The sequence below is a fragment of the Onychostoma macrolepis genome, chromosome 03 (assembly GCF_012432095.1).
Source record: "Onychostoma macrolepis isolate SWU-2019 chromosome 03, ASM1243209v1, whole genome shotgun sequence".
In the NCBI taxonomy this organism is placed as follows: domain Eukaryota; kingdom Metazoa; phylum Chordata; class Actinopteri; order Cypriniformes; family Cyprinidae; genus Onychostoma; species Onychostoma macrolepis.
Genome location: NC_081157.1, coordinates 16,679,611 through 16,700,281, shown reverse-complemented (window position 1 = coordinate 16,700,281; position 20,671 = coordinate 16,679,611). Strand labels below are relative to the sequence as shown.

At 36.0% G+C, this 20,671-nt stretch overlaps 1 pseudogene; it reads left to right on the top strand.

Annotated features, from left to right (window-relative positions):
• Window positions 1-1,827: 1,827 nt before the first annotated feature.
• LOC131536880 (NACHT, LRR and PYD domains-containing protein 3-like) overlaps window positions 1,828-20,671 on the top strand; it is a 56,529-nt pseudogene continuing 37,685 nt past the window's right edge.

Here is a 20,671-nt window from a genome sequence, read left to right as displayed (position 1 = left end):
TAGTGTCATATGATTCTTCAGAAATCTGTCAAATATGTTGATTTGTTGAACATTTCTATGGTAATAGTAACAAACCAAACAATGTTAACATAATATAAATGTGCACATCAGAGCCCATGTGTCCCACATTTTTAGCAATAGCATACATCAGTTTATCTGCCAGTTAAAAACTGATGTATTCATTTACATGTTTATTTACAGTAACCTTTTCCTTCATTTTATATCGAGTGGTATATATAAACTATATATATACACTGTATATCCATAATAAGATCTATAATGGATTATGGTTGTTTAGTTTACGGATTAATTAAATTAGATAGGATTTAGTCCCAAGCCCTAAGAATATGTTGCGGGGCATGTCTAACATCTCCAGTTACAGCTCTTCAAGTAGAGATGGGAAAAATGCCATTACAGATAAGAAGACAACAGTTAATAGTATCCTACTGGGCAAACTTAAGTGGTCAGAATGAAAATCACCCTACAAAAAAAGTGTTGAGACCTAGTTGGGAACATGAGAAGAGAGAATGTAATAGTTTTGGATGGAAAGTGGGGAAATTAGTAAGAGATATGAGACTGGAAGAGGTAGGATATGCTCCAATAATTCCTTTATCTCCAGTGCCAATGTGGGTTATGCCCCAACCAAAAGTTGATCTTAGCTTATTAGAAAGAAGACAAAAGGAAGGATCATACGAAACAGAGGTATATGATGCAAGGTAATATATGGGGCCATGGTATGGAGAATATATACACATTTACACAGATGCATGAGGGTGGACGGCGCCGAATGAAACTCTATGAAGACTCTGGGGGGTGGAGGAGAGAGAAGAGAAAGGGAAAGATAAAGGTGTTTTTTTTATTTTTTTTTATTCAATGCTTTGAACAATAACACAGAAAGGCATTCATAACTGGGAGATTTACAAATAAAGACTGAGATTACACTCAATTTTCATTCACACTCTACATTATACAACACAATAAATTTAACATACAATAAATAAAAATAAAAAAACAACAACAACAACATTGGGGAAGAAAGAAAAAGAAAGAAGTAGGGGGGTAGGAGGTTTTCACATTATGAAACCAAATTCCTCTAATAAGATATACAAATCTTGCTTTGGGACTTTTCATCCCTCTTTTCATCAACGTCTCCAAATATGTTACAAATTCCTCTTTAAACACCACTAAACGTGAGAGAGTTTTGAAAAATGTACACTTATGAATATAAAATTTTTGCAAAAGCAACTAATTATTTAATACATAGGATATCTTTTTATCCTTAAATAACAAGCCAAACTTAACAATTTCCCATGAGAGGATCAGTCTTACCGGTAATCCTTGGTGAATCCAACAGAATGCATCATTCCAGAATGTTTGTACCAAATTACACTGAAAAAAATAAGTGTTCAACTGTTTCTATCTCCAAATTACATAATTGGCATATGTTAGAATCCCCAACATTAAATCTTACTCTTAAAAATTATTTTGCAGAATAAATGTGATTCATAAATAAGTGCACCTCTTTACATTTAGGGTTGATGGGGAATGTAAGAAAATTTGTTCTAATTTCAGACACTTTTTTTTTCTTATCAAAATGACCAAATATATAAGATCTTTTTACTGGTCCTGGAAAACAATGTTGTAATAGACAATTCCTCACAAATCTGTTAGAACATTTTTTATCCGAAAAGTTAACATTTTCTATCATAAAATCAGGCATTTTGGGAATTATTGTTGAATATTTTACTTGTTCTTTTACTAAATTAATCATCTGCAAATGGTATACTCTTAATAATTTTATCGTACATTTTAGGAGAGCTACTTAAATTGTATTTACCACAAATATCATCATAACTTAATATATTCCCTAAGTTGTCCATAACATGTGTTAGTGACCATATGCCTTTCTTCCACAAATCATCAATAAACAGAGATTTTCTATTCACCAAAATACACCTGTTATTCTAGATAGACATGTTATGTGGGCTAAAATTATGTTTAAAAATCAGTTTCCAGTATAATAGTACTTGTTGATGGAAAGCAGAACATTTTATGGGGAGTTTAGACAATTCAAAGTTGCATAGTAACAAAAAACTAATACCACCACATTTATTGAATATAGCTGCAGGAATCTGAAACCAAAATGAAGATTCATTATTTATGAAAGACTGTAACCACTTAAGTTTGATGACCCTATTCATAATATCAAAGTAAATTGTTTTAAGACCACCCTCTTCATAGTCTTTAATCACATCACTTTTACGTATATAATGACTTTTCATTTTCTATATGAAATCAAAATTTAACTTATTTATTGCCTTTATCTTCTTAGCAGACACTGCTAAAGAAAAACATGGATAGATGAATCTAGAAAGACTTTCAACTTTCGTTAATAAGATGATAAAGGTGTTTGAAGATGGGTTGGGAGGTTAATTATGAGATTGTAGGTAGAGTGTCAATGGTCCATTTCAGAGATAGGTGGCGGCAATGCACTTGTTAGTCTGCGATCCGCCGTAAAACAAGAAGAAGAAGAAGAAGAAGAAGTCTCTTACGTGAAACCGAAAGCAGCAGGTCGCGATTTTAGAAGATTTGAGATCAATAATGTGTTCGCAGGTTACGGTAAGTTTGTTAAAACGTTTCAAAACTGTGATATCAACAGGCCTTAATCACACTTCCGTGTTCGAAAAGCGGAAGATTCAAATAGTAGCGTAAAAGAACTTCCGCTGCAGGCTCTATCAGTGGCTGTGCCCATAGCACGGCTTTGTTGTGGATTATTTATGTAGAATTCAGCACATATACGTCTTTCTAAAGACACCAGTCTTAGTTTACAACAATTAACTGAATATTATGAAACGAAGGAATATGTTGTCATGATATCCAGATGCGTATTTCATGACTGAAACAGGAGCACGCGGGCCATACTATAGGCCCTTTCGCACCGCAGGAACCTTTTCATAGTACCCGAACTAATTGTGGAACTACCCACTTTTTGGCATGTTTGCACCGCGGGAACTAGGAACTGTTTTAGTTCCCGGAACTCCGTTTGGAGGAACTATTTAGCTCCTACTTCAGAGTAGGGTCTAAAACAGTTCCATAGGAACTATCGTGACGTAAGTGTAGGCTGATTGGCTAAACGCGTACGGAAACGCCCTCACCCGCCATGATTTAAAACACCGTGTAAACACATACTGTGTAAACATCGCATCAACTTATATTTCGCAAGAATGGAGAACAGCGATAGATGGACGGATGCAGAAGTGCAGGCACTTTTGAACATTTTTAACTCCTTTCCAATCTTTCAATCGCTTGACGTATAAGTTACGTCGACATTCCATGTCCATTATTGTGAACCCCGCAAGACACAACAAAAACACAGCTCCGATCACAGCGTCCTCCATCCTCCTGTTGTTAACGTTGTTGTTCTTTGTTTTCGTTGTTGAACGCCGCGCACAAATGACGTCGCTGTCGACCGGCTTACGTCACTTCTTAGTACCCACTGTCGGTGCGAATCATAAGCTGTGTCCGAAATCGCTCACTCGTTCACTCATTCACTAATCCCTATATAGTGTGTGGCAGTTGAGTGCACTATATTAGAAAGGAGTGAACGAAATGAAGTGAACGGATTCGGACGGTGACGTGTACACCGCGCGTGAGACTTGGCTGTTGCAAAAACATCTTCGATGTACTTTTATATTTCATGTACCTCATTTTAGAAAATAATATTAATAGCAATAACACTTAAATTGACTATTGTAATCAGCTTTGTGGTTTCATTGATGGTATATTATTCATTTGTTCTGTAATATGGTCATAATCATTAAATACTATTAAAATATTGTCAACAAAAATAAACTCACATTAATAATTGTATGTATTTATTGTTTGTAGTATCTTGAAACTCTCCCGAGCAGCGTTTTTGCACTCAAATGAGATGGCCGTAGAGCGCCCTCAGGCGACCGTTAATTTGACATCAGAATGAATACACTACCAACGAACATTTTTAAAAATCCACCAAATTCATCATTTTTGTAAATTAAACGGCATCTCTCATTCAAACTCGCTCGCTCCTGCACTCTCTAACAGCTCGTCGGTTCTCCGCATTGGATTGTGGGAAATAGTGCTTCAGCGAGTGTACATCGGTTGTACACTCGAAATCAGAATGCATTGTGGGTAAAAAGTAGTGAACGAATGTAGGGAATGAAGTCGTTCACTCAGAATTCGGACAGCACTACAAAATGGCTGACACCCGATATAGTGCATAGGCATAGTGGATAGGGAGCGGTTTCAGACACAGCTATAGACTGTAAAAAAAAATGGACGTAGTGTCCGTGACGTCACCCGTAGGTTTCTGTAAAGCGTTTTTGAAGCCTAAAGTGGGCGGAGCCGACCGCCGCCATCTTGGAAGCGCCACCGGCGTCACTCCCGGATAATCGAAAATGGGCAAAAGGCGGACGTGGGTGAAGCTGAGCTGAAACCACGCCTCTATAGTGACAGCAGTGCTGCCGTGCAAAGACAGAACACCATAACTTCGTTTTTGGTCGAAAATGAGTTATTGATCATTTTGGGACATGTGTTTAAAGGGGTCATATAATGGTACATGCACTTTTACAAGTTGATTGTACTGAAATGTGTGTTAGCAGTGCACAACCATCATAAAATGATAAAAATCCATCCAGTGTTTTTCTTTTAATCTCCTTATTTGTTTTACCCTGTCTCAAATCAAGCCGTTCGACCGTGTGGCGCCACACGGTCGGACGCCCCTCCCACGATGGTTGATTGACAGCAGTGTTTCAACACAGACCCGCCCTTGCTCGTGAGCGAGCTGTCAATCATAGTCCGCGTCATTGTTGATATACGCTGGAGCTGTCTATGAGCAGAATGGCGTCTAAGCGATTGTGGTGTTCAGTTCTCGGGTGCAATAATGAACACAGCAGTCATTTTGATGTTCCTAAGTCCGAACCGCTGAAGACACAGTGGCTGAGTTTCGCTTTTGAAGGGAATATTCCCCACGAGCAACGTCAATGTTTTCATGTTTGCGCGAATCATTTTTCACCAGACTGCTTTATAAATGAAGGTCAGTATAAAGCTGGTTTTGCTAAGAAGCTGCTCCTGAAAAAAGAATCGGTACCAACTATTCGTGTTCCTGCTGAACCTCCAGAAGAAGTGAGTGTAACGTTTAATTAACCTTTATATTAATCTTTATATTAATCTTTGCAAATCGCTAGCACGCTTCACGATGTATGTGGCTAATGTTTACATTCAGGGTACATGCATGTTTTCTATTCTGACGTTCTCAATATAATGAATAATCCCACGTTTATAATGAACAAAAGCGTTACGGTTGCACAGTATCCTCAGAGACTCCGCTGCCATTCTTCAAAATATACCCTCAACTGTTGTCAAGGCAACACTCCACGTGTGTTGTGTCAAAACGCCCCACAGAACAGAGGGCGGGCGAGCAAAGCTCATTAGCATTTAAAACACACGCACTAAAACGGTGTGCTGAAAACAGAGCTGTTTTGAGCAGGTAAAATGAGTGTTTTCTTACAATACTAATGAGAATTTTTAATTAAAGTATATTACAAACTTTCAATTTAGACCCTAAAGAATCATATTAGCTTGTACAAAATGGCATTATATGACCCCTTTAACATGTTGTATCATGGAGAAAAGCCCCGGAGAAACCAAGGCAGAACACAGTATAACATCAGTTACCATTTTGCAGACAGTGCAAAAGCAGAGTACAATATCAATATAGCCGTAAAAATCAAGTTTGAGATCATTTTCATTAAAACATCTAATTGCCAGATTCCCAGTGTCCTACCTATAATAATTTTTTTCTGTACAAATACAAAAGTTTCACACTCTAGCGAGTTTCACACTCTGGAGCAGAGCGGCAGTCCACCTGTCACTCAAGTGGCCACGCCCTTAATTATGCAGAACTTTAAGGCTTAATATAATTTAAACGGATGAGTTATAAAAAAATTCACCCCCCTCACAGTTGTCACGAAGGGCAAAATTAGCTATATAGACCAAAATAATTTTTTGTACCAGGTAGGGATGGGCGATATGGCCTAAAAAATTTATCACGATAATTTCAGGTATTTATTGCGATAACGATACCAATGACGATTATATATATATATACACACACACACACTAACTGGGGGAAAATCCGGTCCCGTTCCACTCCCGGAAGAATTACTCCCATTCCCTCCCACTCCCGTTTTTTAAATTTTTTTTTATTAATTTATTTTTGGTCGAAATCTGTCAGTTACAGTAAAAATATAGTACAGATCACAGCGTGCCCACCTTAGTTGAATAAAAACCCAAAATGTAGTTTTTTGTTGTTATATTGAACTGAAAGCCAGTTTATGGAAAGTGTAGGTTACGTTGCACACATTAAATTTTATGTAAATCATCCATGCTAACACACACGTTTTCTATTTGAATTTTGTTTTTTCATTTGAAAGTAGACATTTCACTCGATAGATATATTTTTCAAAGACGGAAGTTTCTCGCTCAGAGACCTAAAGCGCACCCTGTTTGCTTTAAAGCGCAACGTTTCGTTGTTATTCTGAGTGTACACAAATAAACGTAGAGTCTTTACAGATTCGAAAGATGTATTAGGCTACTTTTATCTGTATGACCAACAATTGCGGATATTTTAAGAGCGAGTGAGCGCACCAGCGCCTGTCCTGCAGCGAGCGCGCTATTCAGCTTCCACTCTCCACACAAACACTTCAGTAGCGCACATTTCTCTATATTAACATCATATTGAGCGGCCATGTAAAGCTGCTACTACATACATCTTTCAGATGAAAAGCCATATTTGAGGTCGATGAATGATAGTGTGTATTACCACACAGACCAGCCGTTAACGATCTGTCCGTCACGGACTGCGTCATTCACTTAACCAGCCACACCAAAGTAAACAGGAGGAGAGCGAGACAGGGCAACTAGTTCAGAATTAGAATATACAGTTTATAGTTTATTTATATAAAAGGTATATTTGTGTACAAAGTTGGTTATCATTACTATTCCCGGTCCCGCCCACTCCCGATGACATTTTTTCCTGTACCGTCCCAATCACGTGATTCGTAGGGATTTTGTTTCCCATCCCGCGGGATTCCCGAAAAAATGTCAGCCTCTACTCCGCATCTGATTTTCTATAACCAAACCAGTTCCAAATTGTGGAGGTAGCTCCTCGCTTAACAACAAGCTCCTCCTCAGCCTCACGTCCGCCTTCCGCCATGCTGGTTTTCACTCCGCTCGTGAACAGTGAATCGGTGGCGCGCAAAACTACGTCATCAACTAGACTTATCGTTATTATCGCGAGGAGACACATTTTTATCGTGAGGAGAATTTTCAACGGTATATCGCAAACGATAAGATATCGCCCATCCCTAGTACCAGGCTATAAACATGTTTTTTTTCTGCTGTAAAGTTGGCCATTTTAACATGGGGAGTCTATGGGATTGACTCCCTTTTGGAGCCAGCCTCCAGCGGCCAGTCGATGAATTGCAGTTTTAGTCACTTCCGTGTTGGTTTCAAGAGAGAGAGCGGGAGGTTGCCGCTTGGTGCGAATGCAACCCTTTAAATGGTACTGGAAAATAGTTCGCGCAAAATCGTCCCAGTACTTTAGTACTGTACTTTTAGTTCTGGAACTAAAGCGGTGCGAAAGGGGCTAATATGTGTACAGGCAATTCTTCACAGTCTGATCACCTTATTTCAACACACACCAGCGAGAAAACTATACAAACAACATATCACATTAATAAGCCTTAGAATTAGCCAAAGCTTAAAATATTATGACATTTTTTCACGGGCTGACTTCGATGCAATCCTCTTTAATCGCATCAAATTTAAGTTCAAATAAAGAAATATTTCCAGCCCAAATCAGCTCAAATAAGTTTGATCATCCTAATAGAGTTATTATCCGTGATTGCGTGCAACGATTGAATATCATTATACTGTGAACAAGAACTGGAGGTTAATCACAATAAATATAATAAAAAAATAACCAAAAATATTAAAAATTAAATTAAATCAGGCCTTGTATTCCTCTGGCAGTAACTTGAGCTGCGTGCTCTTCATTAATCTGACAGTCGCGTCCCTCAGATAGGCTCATGTTACACATTAAAATGAAGGATGACATGATACATGGTATGGAATCGATATAACACGCAGTTTTAACATTGACGTTAATTGCGCAAATGTTCAACTAAACTAAGTTTAATTTTCTTCACAAAACTGGCGTCTGTCCATTGACAATAAAGCAGGCGGAAATTCCTTTACGCTACTAATCGGAGCCGGATGTGACGACACGCGGACTGTGATAAAGGCGTATACGGAGCCTCTCCGTCTGAACAGACCTCAGACGAACTCAAACACTTTTGATCGTTATTTACGTGCTACTTCACGGAAACTAACGCTTCATACGACGCTTGAACCAATGTTTTGTTTGTTTGTTTTTTAAGCATAGTTTATTATGTTATTGTTGGATACAGTGTGTGGATATGTGAATATTAATGTTAATGTGAATCTTAATCCGTAAAATAAATAGTAAACTAGGCCTAAACATTTAGTTGTACATTAATGCGAATGTACAACTAAAGTAATGACGAAAATAGGTATTCTATTTAATAATACAGTGATGGGCAGTAGTGTCGCTACTAGTTTAACTACATTTCTCAGTAGCGTGGCGGTAGCGTCACTGCTTTCTGAATCAAATAGCTTTTCGGTAGCTAAGCTCTTTTTCTGATCAAGTAGCGCGGTAGCGTCAACAAAAGCTAACGTTATATTTTCCAAAGAAAGCATTCTGAAACTCGAGCTCAAATCAGAAATATAACAGCTACGGATCACTGATCCTGGATCAGTAAGTGACGCCACAGACACTAAAGCTCGTAACGCCATTGGCTCCTCAAGCTGTCAGTCAAACCTCATTATTCCTCGTCCCGCCTCTCTCGTCAATGAAGTGAGGCGCGCAGTTTAGAGCATCTCAGCTTGTTTGTTGTCTGAAGGTAAATAAAGAATTGTTGATTGAATAAGTACAGCTGTTTCTTTACTCAAAAAACACTAGTTATGAAGGCTTGAACCTTTTGTTTTTTGTTTTTGAGGAGCGGAGAAGAGTTTCTCTAGCATTTGTTGTCGAGTCACAGCCAAATAGCTCGTGCGAAGCGCTGAATCTTTCATAATATGATACTTTGGCCAAATAACAGAAAAAACTGAACGCCCACATAATGACAGAAAACTGGGGAAAACGGGACACAAGTCAGAAAAAAAACAAAAAAACATTCGCTGGTCAAAAGCTTCGTATTTGAACTTGATTTTGGTGAAATGTTTATATTAATATCTAATGACACATGCAACGATGCAAATAAACAGAGCCTATCTGTAGGCCTAAACATCTATATGGTAACACTATACAATGCGATTTCATTAAAATACATTTGTTACAGTATTTATTAATTTTTGTTAATAGTTAGTTCATTGGTAGTTCATGTTAGTTCACAGTGCATTAACAAATGTTAACAAACAACTTTGTATTTTAATAATGCGTTAGTAAATGTTGAAATTAACACTAAGATAAATGCTGCAGAAGTATTGTTCATTCTTAGTTCATGTTAAGGCTAGTTAACTAATGTTAACTACTGAATCTTATTGTGAAGTGTTACCATTTATATAAATGTATCTTTATACAATAAAGCCACAATACCAACTACCAGGTGGTTTCCAGCCGACAGCAAAAATTTATTTTGCCTATGTCACAATTTGAGGTCAATCCGGCCCTGTATTCGATAATGATTATGTTGCCAGATTGGTTTGGAACAGCTGTTGAATAAACAGTTAAACTGAACATGCCTGTCTATCTGCTTAACTGACCGTTTCATTGATCACTGAGAGAGCATAGACTTGGTATTATGTTGGTTCAATAGATTTAAAAAAATTTTTTTTTAAATAGCTTGGATGTAGTAAACTACTTTTGCCATGTTTCAGTAGCTTAGCTTGCTACATTCCCCAGGGCTGTAGCTTTAGTGTAGTTAAGCTTCATTTAAAGAAGAGTAACTGTTAGCTTAGCTCACTACATTTTCCAAGTAGCTTGCCCAACACTGTATATATATATATAAGAAAGTACGAGGCCGGGGGCCTGTACCATAATGGTGGCTGAACAAACTCAGGGTTACAGGATTAGTTTTGAGTTGACAAAACCAAACCAGTCCAATCCGGCTTTGTTGGTTCCATGAAGCTGATCATCAGCTTTCTCTGTCAACTCAGGCTTGATCCTGAGTTAATGGAGCGCGTGCACATGAATGAGTGACATCAGTAATGAGCATCCAATCACATGCCTTAAAACTGTGATTGACTTCTTGTGAGAGAGTCAGTGCGAAGATTTAAAGATTGGACAATTTGAAGAATTTAAACATTTACACAGCACGATCATGAAACGATCTATCCATGAAAGAGGAAAACTTATCTTACCATATAAGTGCAAGTAAAAGTTGTAAAGTTAGTTTATAGAGTTGATAATATTTATAGGTATAAAAACACTTAAACTAAGCTCATATGTAGTCATGTTTAAAGCTATTGATTCTAAAAGTTATTAATATTGCATATTATCTATATGTTTACATTGATTTTAAATAAAAGCTTAATAATTACTATTAAACTAAGCTGGCTTGTGTAATGGATTAAGGGTATAATAATTATATAAATAATATAAAATAATTATAAAAAATAATAATCTCTAAAAATCAGATGATTTTATCTTTAAAAATGTTCTACCATGTAGCATCCTTTAATTTGGAGTAAGAGAAACTGGAGGAGTGGCTTTATTGCATCAGAGATGTGTCACTTTGCTTGATGCTGATTGGTCAAATATCGGTTTAAGCTCTCTAAACCAGAACATAACCTGCCCCCGGAGCAGGTTAGCTGTGGAGCGTAAGTTACTATGGTGATGAACACTGCTAAAAGCCAAGCCACTTTCATGGTACCTAAAACCCAGAGTTGGCGCAAACTAAACTGTAACTTACCTGGCTAGCCAGCTAAACCGGCTTCATGGTACAGGCCCCTGGTCTGTCCCAATAACCACAGTTTTGTAACGTGACGCATTTGCTTAGGCCTACATTTCCTGTGTCTGGACAAAGTGTTCAGATAGACAGCAGGTGTGTGTAAAACTTTGATTACTTGATGGGACACACACTACATTGTGTTGTAAAGAAAGTAACATTTTTACACAGCTTTATTTACACATTTTGTTTTTGGTAATTTAAATTATAATTATAAAAATACATTTAAAAAATCCTATAAATGCCTATTCAGAAGTTCCCGTGTAACAAGACAATTTATTAATTAAGGTACTTCTAATTAAGTTATAAAAAGCAGTTGCAAACATTTTAGTAAAATCTATACTGATTTCTGCACTTTTGATTGAATCAGTGCCCTGAACAAACACTGAAGCTGGTATTTACTTGCACAGCTACGTCCTATTATGTGCACACGTCCTCTATTGGCCAAATCTGCAGGTGTGAGTATTGGGACCAGCCCTTGGTAAGCAGTATAAATGAAATTCAATATGAAACAGAAGTAGCAACATATCTTTTGTTCTGTATTGTGACATACATCTGAGTGAAGTGGATTATCACAAAATAAATGCAGGACAGGGACTTGTTTCTGAGCGGTGGTTGTGTTCAGATGAATGTGAGTTTGGAGGGGTGGAATTTAAGCCGAATAAATGATTGGAGAAGTCCTGCATACTTCACCAGAGAGAATTACAGTCATTTCACTGGAAGGCTCAGTTATGTTATTTTGATTAACATTATGAGGCCAAAAGAAAGAAAGAAAGAATCATATGCCCCTTTTAGACTTGCACTCTATTCATTTACTAACTGCTTGTTTTCCTAAAAAAAACCCAAAAAAAACGAACTATCACTAGCTTCTCTAATTTTTTTGTTTTATCTATTTGTTTTCTTTTTATTTATTATACAATTAACAAAAGCAAAAAAGGCCTCTAACACTAGCTTGCTATATTCTTTTTCTATTCTATCTGCTTTCTTTTTATTATATAATTTAAAAAAACCTTGCTACGTGTACTGCGTTAAGCTAACTGAGACTTGTTATAGCACTTGCATATCATTGCTCTTTTGTTGATTTTGATCGCTTCCATTGTCCTTTGGATAAAAGCGTCTGCTAAATGACTAAATGTAAATATGCATAGATGAATTCTATAACATGCATTTCTGAAATAAAGAGTGAATTTTCATTTCATGCTGAATTTAAAGTGAAATTCTGCATCAAACCTCCTTATTTTCAGACAGAGCAAAAATCTGTGGTAAACATAACCCCACAAACTGGTAAAGCCTAACCATTTTTTCAATACACACAAACAAACAATAAATAAATAAAACTAAAGGAACGGAATAATAATGTATAGAATTTCTGCTGGATGTAATTCAATTGGCAACCAATCCTAAAAGGTCCTGATGGGTATTTTATGTTGCAAGGCAGGTGTCTCTACCAACATGACAAAGCACTTTAATTTAACAGAATCTTAAAGATCACATTCATGATTCAAACAACGTGATCGTATTGCTAAATGATCACAAATCTGCTATTAAATCTTTGATACTCATTCATTAGACTATTGAACAGACACTAGTACTTCTTCATTAGATACTAAAACTTATTCATTAGATTCTGCTACTTAATATTAGATACTAGTACTTATTTCAATAGTGACTAGTAACTATTCTTTTGCCATTGACTTCAATGGGGATCTGTCATTGAGATATGAACTATTCAGTTTTGACTAGTATGTATGCCAGTTGTGACCTGGGTACTAGTACTTAATCATTTGACATTAGTTTTTTTTATTTTTATTAGATCTTACCTATTTAATTACATACTAGTTCTTATTTATTACATACTAGTATTTATTCATTAGATACTAGATTTTATTTATTAGATACTAGTACTTATTTGTTACATCCTAGCACTTATTGATTAGCTGCTAGTATTTGTTCAAGAGGGATGGGCGATACGGGCTTGAAAATATATCACAATAATTTCTGGTATTTATTGCAATAGCGATATCAATGAAGATAGTTCAGGAAATCCTCTTTCTTTAGAGAAAATCTTTCCTGTTTTTATCCAAAATAGGATGTTGTGTGCATTACTGAGTGAGTACACATGATTGATTCAAACTGGCATTAAGAACTCTGTTTAAACTAATATATGTCACTTAATGTTTCATTATTTTGAGTTGCTTTCAGTTTTGTGCCTTCTGAATGAAGAAGGAATGTCTTAGCTTTCTAAGATGTAGCCTAATTATTATTTTTTTAATGTTTAATCAAAAAGTCTGATCAAAAATTAGCCTTCCCATTACAAGGTGATATTTGACTCCTTAAAGTGAAAGGGGAAATTTATTTTTACCTTTTGTAATGGCATTTTTCTAACTTTGTTAAAGTCATCTTTTGTCAAATTTAAAAATACATATTTATAAGCTTTTTAAAATTTCTAATTAAAACAATAGAATAAGAATAAGAAGATACCAATCAAAAAGTAAAATTTGAATAGGTTATAGAAATATTAAATGATTTAAATAACTGAAAGATATTTTAAAAATGAAACTAAAACTGCCAGCAGGTGGTGACAAGTCACTGATTTGATCACGGAATCATTCATTAAATTGATTCGTTTGAACAGCTGGTTCATTCAGGAATAAAGCAAGTGACTGTCTTTATGATTGGGTAATTGAATCATTGACTCACTAGATTCGTTTAAAAACGCAGGTTCATTCATAAACGAGACACCACTGTGATGCGCAGCAGCTCAGCTGTGACTTTGATTCAAACTATTTTCGTTGACGAAATGGAGCAAAATCAGGCAACAGTGTTATAGTCAGACAATGTAAGTCACTTAATATTAACTTCTTGTTTATTGAACTGTTGTATTAAATCAGAAGAGCTTATTGACACGTCCGGTTGAATCAGAAAATGGAAGAGAGCATTATTGTAGCCTGTTATGATAGCATAGAAAACGATCAAAATCAGTTGTAGTTTTATTTTATTATGGCTACAGAGATGCATTAATAATAAAAAATAATAATAATTATATCAGTGTATATACAGTAGTAAAATGTAACACATTAATGCAGGATCCTAACATTACTCATCCTCCTCAGATGTTGCTGTGAACCCAGACACGTCAGTGTTTGGCTTTCCATCATATTTGGGACTTTCACAACAGGTACAAAACAGCGATTGTAGTTATGTCCAGCATGGCTGATCGTGCTATGTTTTTATTTGCGCTAGTCACATGAAAAACATCCCGCTAGTAATCTAGAGCGAGTGACGCAATGCACATATTCGCTTCGTGTCTGGTGTGAACACACCAGAGAAGACCGCTGCAGCGCTGTTTGTGGAATTAAATTCTAAAATAAGGACAGACTGTTTGAACCGGTGATTTCTTTTTTCGCTTCTGTGGATGTATTTCTTAATTTGATCCGAGATGAAGCAAATACATTTGTGCAGGAATTTCTTGCATTATAAAAGTTAAACTTGCGGAAATTATACGCAATCCCGCGCCGAAATTCAAGCCCTAATCTACTCTGAAACTGTTAATTTGACTAGAAACACCAGAGACCGGAAATGTAAAACATTGTTCTAGTCAGGCGAGTCTTATGCGCTATGGAATTAGGTTGATATTTAGTAGTTTGCTTTGAAGTTGGCTAATATGATGTCTCTGGGCCAAAAGCAGCTGCATGAATGTAAACGTTTGACAAAAATGAAAACATTAACAAAAAAACTGCCTGCATTTACCACTCCATGTTTACAAAGAGGTCATTTCTGGTTAATGATGTCTCAGAATTTAGTGTATTTTAAAATTGATTGTGAATGGCATTTTACCAGTAAAAAGACGGAATGTTGTTGCCTGTCAGCACAATTTTGTATTTACCAGTAAAGTTGTTCCAATAATTTTACGGTAATTTACTGGTATTACTGTGTGGAAGGGGCTACTTTTCAAGGGACAGTTTATTTAGGAGCAGTGTCTCTAATACAGCACATTCGCCTGCTGACTGTGATGAATCACTGGGACAACAATTCTAATGAATGGACAATAACATCATGCAAACTGCCAGACAATGGAATATAATGGCACAAAGAGGAAAATAATAAATAATAAAATAGTCTTATCTGCATCCTGCCACCAGAGGCCACTCGCACAATGACCAACAAACACATTAGGCTACCGTTTTTACAAAATTACAGTGTTGACATTACTGACAAAAATTCATTTTCTGTATTTCCAAACAGTTGTTTCTTTTGTATGTGGGTTTCTCCTCCCTTATCATAATCTTCTTTCTGTCTCCTTATTTCAGTTTCCTTTCTTTCTCTTATTCTCTTGGTTCATTAACATTCAACAAACTATTAGCATACTGAGCATAAATGCAAATTTAAAAAGTACTAGCGGAAAAAATAAAATAAAATAATGAATTATAGTTATTTAAAAATTACTAGTTCTGAATTTTCTTAAGTAAAGTATAATTAAATAGTCACTATTGGAATAATAATACTAGTATATAGGGGTGTGCGATATTGAAAAAAAATGATATCTCGATATTTTTGGGGATTTTTTTCGGTAACGATAATTAGACAATATTTTGCCGAGTGTGTTATTGTGCTGATATCTTTCTACCGTGGAGAAAAAAAAATGCAGTTTTTGATATTCTTCATATTCTGTGTGGTCAGTTCACATCAGTGATAGAAATTAATCTTTTCATATAAGTTTAAATTCATTTTTACCTTTTATGGGCAATTTTACCTTTAATAAAGCCTTTTTTTTTTTTCTAAAAGTGTGCATCTTTTGAATCAAATTGTTACATTTAATCAGTCAATTAGAATAATAAGACATTTAGGCTGTTACCAAACAAATGAAACCAGTATCAACAAAATTAATCTCTGCAGAAGTTGCATCTGAAGTGGCATTTAGATGTATTTACACACCGTTTAATGCAGCTCAGAGGGACATGGAGTGCTTTAACCTGCAGTTACAAATGCATAATGTTTTGATATTTTAAACATAAAACATTGAATACTGATATTTGAAATTATTTTAAAATGAAAAGATACTTTGAATGTGAAATTAAAACCGCCAGCAGGTGGCAGCAAGTCACTGTTAACAAGTGAGTCATTGCGATTGAACCGAATCATTTAAACGGTTGATTCATTCAGGAATGAAACAACATCGTCATGTTGCTCAGAGACGCAAAACAGTGCTGTAGCTGTCTGGAATTTTTTATTTTTTTAGCGAAATGGAGCAAAAACACGCAGTATGGTGTCTAAAACATAATTCTCTTAATATTAACTTATTGTTTATTGAACTGTTGTATAAAATCAATATCACATTTGTAATCATGCTTATTTTTGAAGAAAAAACATGAAATGAGAGATATATATATATATATATATATGCATTTTCTGCCCCCATATCTTGAATTTTGTGATCATTCTTAATGCATTTTGTTAGACTGAATCATGCAGTGAAAGAACACACTCTAAATGCGCACGCGCTCTAGTCCAGACTTCATCACGTAATGCAAGCTTGCACTCTGTAGGTGTTCTGTTTGGTTTTTGCAAAATACTCGGTAATGTCAAATTGCACATCGTTAAAACAACAATTACGATATTATCACAGACGATATATATCGCACACCCTTACTAGTATCTAATAAATAAGAACTAATATCTATGAATAAGTATACTAGTAACTTTACAAAAGACACTACACTGCCTAAAGAATAAGTACTAGTACTTAATGGAAGAGATACTAGTACCTAAAAAAAATAAGTTGTAGTAGCATGAAAATAAGATACTATACGGTTTATAGATTAAATGTTAAAACGGCTTGCCATGTAGGATCACACCAGTGTGATTTCAACATTCAAATCTGTGTTCATGCTGCTGCTGACCCAAAGAGAGCAGCTGTCATGTACATGTATGAAACAGTTGAACATTAAAAGAACACAGTTGAACATTAAAATAATCACAGTCGTACGGGGATAAATTTATAGTATGGATAAACAAGGATGTGTACAGTAGCGATAAAAATGGAGTAAATCACCTTTTGAAAGTAATTTGACACTTAAAAATGAACAATTATGTTTTTACCAGTAGGTGGCGAAAAGGGGCTGTTAAAAATGTCATTGTCTTTGAATCATTCATTCAAAAGATTCATTCAAAAACGCTGATTCATCCAGTAATGAAACAAGTAAATCTTGAGTGAGTCATTGAATCATTCATTCATAATTTACATGTTTTGTTTAGTTGTCTAATGTTTTTTCTTCAGAGTTGTGAGATAATCATAACCTCCATTAAAAAAGGATCTCAATTTATCCAGAATCATGCAGCTCTATTTTGCACACAAACGGCTCTTAATCGAGTCCAATTTTTATGTAGCCTGCTGATTTTTGGTCATGGTGTTCAGCTGCAACTAAATGTTTTGCAAAAAGAGACACAGAATAAATATGTTTGTCATGCAAAACTCGAAGTCTGTGAGTTTTGACTGATTGTCGCATTACTAACATCAGTGTGTTCAGTTTTTTCACATTCATTTTTTTTAAAGGGGTCATATAATGCCCATTTTCCATAAGTTGATATTATTCTTTAGAGTCTTAATGGAAAGTCTGTAACATAGTTTGGTTAAAATTTCTCATTGGTAGTGTAAAAAAACACCTTTTCTACCCTGTCAGAAACAGCCCTTTTCAGAGCAAGCAGTATTGTGTCATTCTCCTTTAAATGTTAATGAGCTCTGCTGACCCCGCCCCTCTCTTCCCAGCCGCTCTCTGAGGGACTGTTTACTTTAGCCGCATTCATCATGAAACTTGCTAATTAGCACATTATTAGGAAAGGTGATTGGCAAAGATTCATTTAAAAAAACCTTGTACTCACTTCTTCTGGAGGTGAAGCTGGATCACGAATGATTCGCACGAACATGGATGCATTTAGGTAGATGGAGGGTGCATTCCCTTCAGAACAAAACCTAATCCTCTTCAGCCGCTCCGATGACGGGAGCCAATGACTACTCGGTCATTCTTTGAGAAATGGGACAAAACAAGGTGCAAAATTGAAAAAAATAAACCCTTTTGCTTAGACAAATGAAACTACATTTATGAATCTTATATGTACTGAGCTATGCTTTGATACAACCTCCTAACTTTTCTCTTTTTTTTAACAAAATGTGCTTTTTACCTTGGACTGTGTAATATAATTTCAACTTTATCTTTAACAGCATTCAAGATGTTCTTAACATTTCAAAACACATTCTCATGTTATCAACAGATTACACTTTCACATGTGACAAACAATTCCTCAACAAATGTAAAATATCATAATGAAATATTATCAAAATATTCCTCTGATGGAGGTGACACATCTGACGGTGGTGACGAAAACCTGAATTTGTAGTCATTTTAACTATCAAATACATTGAATCAATCAATTACTGTATTAAAACAAACACAACAAACAGTGAGTATGATATTGTTTATAAAGCTTTTATTCAAGAGTCACATTTAAGTGTTTTGATATACAGGTGCATCTCAATAAATTTGAATGTCGTGGAAAAGTTCATTTATTTCAGTAATTCAACTCCAATTGTGAAACTCGTGTATTAAATAAATTCAATGCACACGGACTGAAGTAGTTTAAGTCTTTGGTTCTTTTAATTGTGATGATTTTGGGTCACATTTAACAAAAACCCACCAATTCACTATCTCAACAAATTAGAATACTTCATAAGACCAATAAAAATAACATTTTTAGTGAACTGTTGGCCTTCTGGAAAGTATGTTCATTTACTGTGTATGTACTCAATATTTGGTAGAGCCTCCTTTTGCTTTAATCACTGCCTCAATTCGGCGTGGCATGGAGGTGATCAGTTTGTGGCACTGCCACAAAGGTTTCTTTGACAGTGGCCTTCAGCTCATCTGCATTTTTTGGTCTCTTGTTTCTCATTTTCCTCTTGACCATACCCCATAGATTCTCTATGGGGATCAGGTCTGGTGAGTTTGCTGGTCAGTCAAGCACACCAACACCATGGTCATTTAACCAACTTTTGGTGCTTTTGGCAGTGTGGGCAGGTGCCAAATCCTGCTGGAAAATGAAATAAACATCTTTAAAATGCTGGTCAGCAGAAGGAAGCATGAAGTGCTCCAAAATTTCTTGGTAAACGGGTGCAGTGACTTTGGTTTTCAAAAAACACAATGGACCAACACCAGCAGATGACATTGCACCCCAAATCATCACAGACTGTAGAAACTTAACACTGGACTTCAAGCAACTTGGGCTATGAGCTTCTCCACCCTTCCTCCAGACTCTAGGACCTTGGTTTCCAAATGAAATACAAAACTAGCTCTCAACTGAAAAGAGGACTTTGGACCACTGGGCAACAGTCCAGTTCTTCTTCTCCTTAGCCCAGGTAAGACGCCTCTGACGTTGTCTGTGGTTCAGGAGTAGCTTAACAAGAGGAATACGACAACTGTAGCCAAATTCCTTGACACGTCTGTGTGTGGTGGCTCTTGATGCCTTGACCCCAGCCTCACACCTGTTTCACACATGCTCCGTTTCATTGTGCTTTCACACAGGACGTGTTTGCAGTCCGCTCCTGATCCACGGCTGTTTCCCACAGACACAACATTTATCCATTATTATGTTTTTAGCATATATACTTAGTGTTTTTTCAGCATTGTAGTGATCATCTTTTATCACAGTGCAGTTACACAATCTTTCATAGACATATTTCACATTTAAACTCAATTAATATAAACGTAGCTATTAAATGCATTTGGGTATAGATTTGTATATTAAGTTGCACAAGCAAGTGGAAACGCATTTAAACACAGCATATAGCCTAAGTTGTGTTAGGCTATCACAAATATTTTAAATTAAAACTTACCACTGACAGAAACAGTCGGCTCTCGTGCCTTTTACATTTAAATCTTATTTCAAACAGTCCGGGTCTTAAAGCAAAATCGCTAATTTTGATTTCAAATCCAAAGGTTGTTAGCCTAATACTGAAAGTGTTTTATCAGCATTGTGATCCTCTTTTATCACAGTACAGTTACACAATCTTTAATAGACATATTCACGTTTAAACTCAATATACAAATGTAGAAGCCAAATGCATTGAATACGTTTTTAATTAAGTTGCTCAAGCAAGTGGAAACACATTTAAACACAGCATATAGCCTACTTTTCACAAATATTTTAAATTAAAACTTACCACTGACAGAAACAGTCGGCTCTCGTGCCTTTTACATTTAAATCTTTATTACCAACAGTCCCACGGGTCTTAAAAAACTTAGTTTTTCTACCTCCACAAGACACAAGTGCACAACCGCAAACGGAGTATGTGTGAAACAGGCGTCAGTCCATTCCTTGTGAAGTTCACCCAAATTCCTGAATCGATTTTGCTTGACAATCCTCATAAGGCTGCGGTTCTCTCAGTTGGTTGTGCATCTTTTTCTTCCACACTTTTTCTTTCCACTCAACTTTCTGTTAACATGCTTGGATACAGCACTCTGTGAACAGCCAGCTTCTTTGGCAATGAATGAATGAATGAATGAATGAGGCATTTATATAGCGCTTTAATGTGTATTGCAATACACCCAAAG